Below are 6,753 nucleotides of genomic sequence, written 5' to 3'. Positions count from 1 at the left end.
CCCTTCACCAGCTTTTTTGCCCTTCTCTGGACCTGCTCCAGCTCCTCATTGTCTTTCTTGCAGTGAGGGGACCAAAACTGAACCCAGTATCGGCCTTCCCACTGCTGAGTACATCAGGACAATCACTTCCCTAGTCCTGATGTCCAAACTATTTCTGATACAGGCCAGGATGCTGTTGGCCTTTTGGCCACAAGCTGGCTCATGTTCAGCTGGCTGTCAAACAACTTCTCCCCAGGTCTTTTTCCTCTGGGCAGCTTTCCAGCCACTCTTCTCCAAGCCTGTAACCTTGCATGGAGTTGTTGTGCCCCAAGTGCAGGACCTGGCACTGACGCTTGTTGAACCTCGTGACTGGCCTTGGCCCATCAATCCAGCCTGCCCAGATCCCTCTATAGTGCCTTCCTAACCTAAGCAGATCAACACTCCCACCCAACTTGATGTCATCTGCAAGTTTAGTGAGGGTGCACTCAATTCCCATGTCCAGATCTTTGATAAAGACATTAAACAGAACTGGCCCCAGTACTGAGCCCTGGGAATACTTGTGACCAGCCACTACCTGCGTTTAACTCCGTTCACCATCACTCCTTGGGTTCAGCCATCCACACAGTTTTCTGCTCAGCAAAGTATACCCATCCAAGCCACGAGAACCCAGCTCCTCCAGGAAAATGCTGTGGGAAATGGTGTCAAAGGCTTTACCAAAATCTATGTAGACAACATCCACAACTTTTCCCTCATTCACTAAGTGGGTCACCTTGGTACAGAAGGATATAAGGTTAGTCAAACAGGACCTGACTTTCATAAATCCATGCTGACCGGGTCTGATCACCTGGTGGTCCTGCAGGTGCCACATGACTGCACTCAAGGGGACCTCCTCCATAACCATCTAGGGCACTGAAGTCAGACTGACAGGCCTCTAGTTCCTTGGATCCTTCTTCCAGCCCTTTTTGTAGATGGGCATCACATTTGTAAACTTCCAGTCATCTAGGACCATCCCAGTTAGCCAGGACTAATGGCAAATGATTGAAAGTGGCTTGGTGGGCATTTCCGCCAGCTCTCTCAGTACCCTTTGGGTGGATCCCATCCAGCCCCATAGACTTGTGTGTGTCTGCGTGGTGTAACAAGTCGCTGACCATTTCCCCTTGGACTATGGGGGCTTCATTCTGCTCCCTATCCCCGTCTTCCAGCTCAGGGGGCTGGGTACCCAAAGAACAACTGGTCTTTCTATTACAGACTGGGGCAAAGAAGGCATTAAGTACCTCACCTTTTTTCTCATCCTTTGTCACTTTGTTTCTCCCCACATCCAATAAAAGATGGAGATTTTCCTTAGCCCTCCTTTTCTTGCAGAAGTATTTATACTTTTTTTTTTTTTTTTTTTTTTAATCGTCTTTTACAGCAGCAGCCAGGTTAAGTTCTAGTTGGGCTTTGGCCTAATTTCTTCCCTGCATAATGTCATGCCATCCTCATAGTCCTCATAAGTTGCCTGTCCTTTCTTCCAAAGGTTATAAACTCCTTTTTTTACTGACTTCCAGCCAAAGCTCTCTGTTCAGCCAGGATGGTCACCTTCCCCACTGGCTCATCTTTTGGCACAAGAGGGCTACCCCTTCTTGCGCCTTTAAGATTTTCTTCTTGAAGAACATCCAGCCTTCCTGGACTCCTTTGCCCTTCAGGAGTGCCTCCCAAGGTACTCTGTCAACCAGTCTCCCAAACAGGGCAAAGTCTGCCCTCCAAAATTCAAAGGTTGCAGTTTTCCTGACTTCTCTAAGAATCAAAAACTCATGATCGCTAAGCCCAAGATAGCCTCCAACCATCACATCACCCACAGTCCTTCTCTGTTCACAAACAACAGGTCTAGCGGGGCACCTTCTCTAGCTGGCTTACAGGAAATTATCTTCCGCACACTCCAGGAACCTCCTAGACTGTTTTATCTCTTCTATATTGTATTTCCAGCAGACATCTGGTGATTTGAAGTCCTCCAGCATAAAAAGGGGTAGCAGTTGTGAGACTTCTCCCTGCTGCTTACAGAATATTTTTTCTTTTTTTTTTTCTTTTTTTTTTTTTTTCTGGGCAAAATCATGGCCTTCAACTTTTCTGCATCATTATTGGCTAATTGCCAATTTTCAAATTAATATTCTTCTGTGTGATTACTGCAGCATGACTTCATAAAGTTTGCTTGAATTTTAGCCCAGATTCATGTAGGTCTAGATTTATAATGCATTCTTGCCAAGTGTTCAAGAAGGATAATTCCTCTTCCTGAGGCTATCATCAGATATCCTCAGGAGTAACACACATTAGCTGTTACGTTTTTCTTACTTTTCATGATCTGAGCAGCCTAGAAGCATTAAAGAAATAAGTAATGATGCTCAGGATCAGGGCTGGATCTCACCTTTTAGTACCCATGACAAAACAAAGGATAAACAAATCCCTTCATAACGGAGTTAGCATTAATTCCACTCCACCTCCTCAGGCCTGCCAAGGGTTACTACACATCTGGGCTATTAAAATGTAGACTTGGGAGAAATTAACTGGCTGTTGGCAGAACAGTTCTTTCACCAACTATTAGAAATTTAAGACCTTTTCTACTTGCTTTGTCCAGGTTACATTCATGCAAGTCATGTTGTGCAATGCTAACTTAGTGGGGCACCAAATCTTTATTTGAGATCATTAGCTACTCTATCTCTGATAATGCATCTAATTTTCATTTTTTACAGTGTGCCATTATCTTTTCCAGAAGCACTGTGTTCTGTTTCCAGGCATCCTGACTTCCATGTACACTATGAGCAATTGTTTCCAGTAAAACAAATACTTTTGTTTTAAACAGATGTGTAAGAATTACTGTAAAGCTCAGTACTTTATGTTGCTACCCAGTAACAGATAGGCAAAAATCAAACTTAAACAGCAGCACAAACAGAAGACTTACCTGAAGACTTACAGAAACCTGAAGGCAAATACAAGAAAACAACTCAATGTTTCTTAATGGTGTATTTTATTCCATATCAAATTACAGTTTAGCTGGATGGACGCACAATGCCTAATTCTGTTTTCTCTTGATTTTTTGTTCAGGAAGTGAAGGAAAACTCCCATCAGTGTTCTTAAAATAGATTAAACCTTAATGATAAAAGGAACTGATATATTTTACTCTTTTTTGAGAGGGACATGTATTCAGAGATTTCCCAAAGTTCTCCAGCCACCCTAAATGCAAGACCCTATAGAGTCCACCATTCACCTTGACCTTGCCTAGCCCAAATATCAGCATGAGCCACATCATCTTCCTCCCCACCATCTTTCCTGGCATGCTTATTGACACTGGAAAAATCTGGGTGCATTGGCCTGGAAGGGCACATGGAAGCTTCCAAAATGTCCCCCCAGGAATGTTCTCTTTAGGAAACTTGAGGGCATGTCAAAACTTAAACAAAAATATAAAGGATCACAAATAAAAGATAAGAAAATGCAGAGATATTTATACACTACTGGTAAAGCTTACGATGTTTATTTTCTAAAGTGAAGAATACAGAACTATTTGGAATTCTGCATTCACAATTTACTAATAGCACTGAAGGACAACATGTTGAAAATTGATGATAAGGTATATTCATCAACATAGTAATGAATTTAAGAGGCAGCACATAACTTAGGATCCTCCTAATCAGGTAGCCCTAATATTTTCTCAGCTCAAACAAAATATTTTCCTCCTCCTTTAATTTTAATTTAAAAAGAAATAAATAAAAGAAATAAAAAGGGAAAAAGCCTCACCTGCAGTCTAAAACTATAAACTTACTAAGCAGCCATGTTATCTATTAAAAAAAAAAAAAAGTTAAATAATGTTCTTCTCTCTGATCAAAAGAAGAAATAGAGTAAAAGTTAATACCAACATACAATAGACTTTTAAAGATCTAAGTATCAACGCACAAAATAGGATCCTTTGGGACACTGTATTCTCATCAACCAACACTGCACTGTCTAGAATACAAATTCCCAAGTATTCTAGACCTCCAAGTCCTAACTTTTTTGATCAGTACACTTTTCAGAACCTTCATGAAAGAAATTCAAAGTGTGTCTCACTCCTTTACAAATGTTTTCGATAATGAAAGCAGATTAAAAATTGGATAATCCTGGTGCTAATTCATAGTACCAAAGTCACCAGGGTCAGAACTAATATTGGAGCAACCAAAAACCAAGCTATTAGCAAAGCTTGCAGAAAGCAAATTCAGGCTAAACTAGAGTCTACTAGGATTTAAATAGCATTATTCTGTATGTACTTCCAACCAGTTCTCTGAAGTTTTGCTCATTGTGTCAAAAGCCTCAAACATTACTAGAAAATTGCATTGCACAGGGACTAATGAACCCTGGGAACAACCCTTGGAATCACAGAATGAATCCCAAGGTCCAGTATAACAGATGTAAACAAATGCTTTATTTACAGCTTTCTTTGAGAGCAGTAGTGAACTAGAATTTTCGGTTCTATCCTAAAGGAAATGAAAGGAAAATGACAAGACTCCTCTCCAAATATGCGACTCTGTCCTCCAGCAAAATTAGGATACAGTGACTTTCAGAGAACTAAGTTTGAGGAAATTTAGATTATTTTTTTCTTTTGGTTTTTACTCCTGAAAACTTGAGTTCATTGCTTTTTTCACAGGACTGGCACCAAACTATTCCCTTTGCTTCTTACGAAAGTAGCAAAGTGTATTTTTTTGTCTACACTATATTAATGTTTAGTTAAGTGGCAAGAAAACCTGTGCATTAGAAGTTAATAAAAACCCTACAGCAAATAGGATGTATGGAAATTATATCCAGCAAAACTCTGCAAGAAAGACTAAATAATAGAAGCAAGAAAGCTACACTGAAGGGTGTAAAAAAATAATTTAGAAACAAAAGGTGAAAGAGACAAAGGGGTTTTACAGCAGGAGCTCTGCCAAACAGTCTCTAAAATCAAGGAAGGTGACTCCTTGGTCTAAATCGACACTGAAATGTGCTGATCTTCATATAAAGCATCATGTTCTCCGTATCTCATACGGCATAACCTCTACTGTGCCCCTTAATAGCACCTATTTAACACTGGCAATTTTTCTAGCTTTCTTTTTCCATATACAATTTATGTTTTTACCAGATGAGCAGCCCCAAGAGTATGGTGCCTCGTCTCACAATATTCTGCTCATCGCTCTTAAAAAACTTTTTAAAGCAATACAGTAGAAATACAGTTTTAACACATACGTTACCTTTCCATTCCACTGAAATCTCACTCGTATGTACGTTGAGGGAATTTTGCACGGAACACCTGAGCTATCATAGTGTTAGTGGCTATGCTACAGAGGACAGAGAAATTAGTATTTGCAGAAGATTTTTAAAGAAAAGGCCAGGTGTACAACACTGAATTACCCCAGACTGCACAATGATTAAACAGCCTTTGCTACTCTCTTGCTCCTGAATGTCAGCTCTACTATTAGTAAAATCAAGTAACTAAGCTCCTACCTTTACATGCTCTTTTCTGCCTCTTCCTGGGAAGTGCAATAGACTAGTCACATGAGTGGCAGCTCATATTTGAGATAAAAACAAGCAAAAGAACTGGGTTTTGTTCCCTTACACATACTTTCAAAATGCTCTGATCTACTACCCAGAAAGGAGGTGCCTTTAGAACCCAGCACAGAAAGAGACAGTTCAGGGTGCTCCAAGTACAAAAGCAACTTGCACAAAGTAACTCTGAAGTTTTGCCGTGAGGTCTGGAAACCAAGACGCTGAAGGACACAGCTGCAGCTCCCACAGTTAGGAGACTGACAGGAGAACCCATTTATGCTGCTTAGTAAAACGTAGATGCATTTGCTCAGACAACAAGCGGCTGAGTGGGTTTAACAAGCAGGATAATAGCTCAGGGTATCATTTTGATCTGAATACATAATTAAAGGAGATCAAGAAAAGGCTTAGGTTTGGAAGTGGCCTTGAATATCTGCAGCCTCATTAAGATTGATTTTGCCAATCACTGCTCAGAACATCACTCTTCTCTTTGCATTTGGTTTCCAGTAAACACGTCAGCTGCCGAGACATCAGCATAGCTTCTAAAGGCATTACCCACATAGAAAATATGGTGGGCTCAAACTTGGCCTACAATAGTTATATAAAAATCCTATGGGTTACTATCTTTTAATTTTAGATTACTCAAAACAAGTGCAATTGATAAGGCTTGTTAGCCTGAGGCTTGGTAGGTCTGTAGTTATTTTTTTCATCTTAGCCTGTATGCATAAAATGCTAGGTCAGTGAGGAGGCACAAATGAAGCAGTTTGTTGTTTATGACAATATCAGCCAACGCACTCTATTACTAAATGAATTAAGTAGCACTACAATAACTGGCTTTTCTGTTGCAACTTTGTTTTTTTAAAAACTGCACAGAACAGTGAGATTGATTTGCCTAAGTCTACTGCCATTTTATTACAATTCTTTCACAACAGAAGAGCCCATCTACCAGTGCTCCAAAATTTATGTAACCATAAAAGTAGATTCACTTAAATAACCAAAAAAGTACTTGAACAGGTTTAAGCCTTTGAAGTTCAAAACTCCAATTCTAAATCTCTCAGCAAAGCATCTGGTTGATTCAGGATATTCTAAAACTCTTTGACCATTTGACATGAAAGTTCCCCTGCCTAATGTCAGACCTACTGAAGAGAAGCCCTCTAAACACTCAATGTTCTACAAAGCTAGCAGTACCCTTGGTGTTATTACAAACAGAACTGGACAGAACAAAAGAATCATAGAATCATAGAATAGTTA

At 40.0% G+C, this 6,753-nt stretch overlaps 1 pseudogene; it reads right to left on the bottom strand.

Moving 5' to 3' along the window:
• Positions 1-205: 205 nt before the first annotated feature.
• Positions 206-1,130, bottom strand: LOC104412658 (annotated as a pseudogene).
• Positions 1,131-6,753: the final 5,623 nt, after the last annotated feature.

Source organism: Nestor notabilis, unplaced genomic scaffold (assembly GCF_000696875.1).
Source record: "Nestor notabilis isolate BGI_N333 unplaced genomic scaffold, ASM69687v1 scaffold741, whole genome shotgun sequence".
Classification (NCBI taxonomy): Eukaryota; Metazoa; Chordata; class Aves; order Psittaciformes; family Psittacidae; genus Nestor; species Nestor notabilis.
The sequence above is the reverse complement of the archived record's forward strand: the minus strand, read 5'-3'. Positions and strand labels throughout refer to the sequence as shown.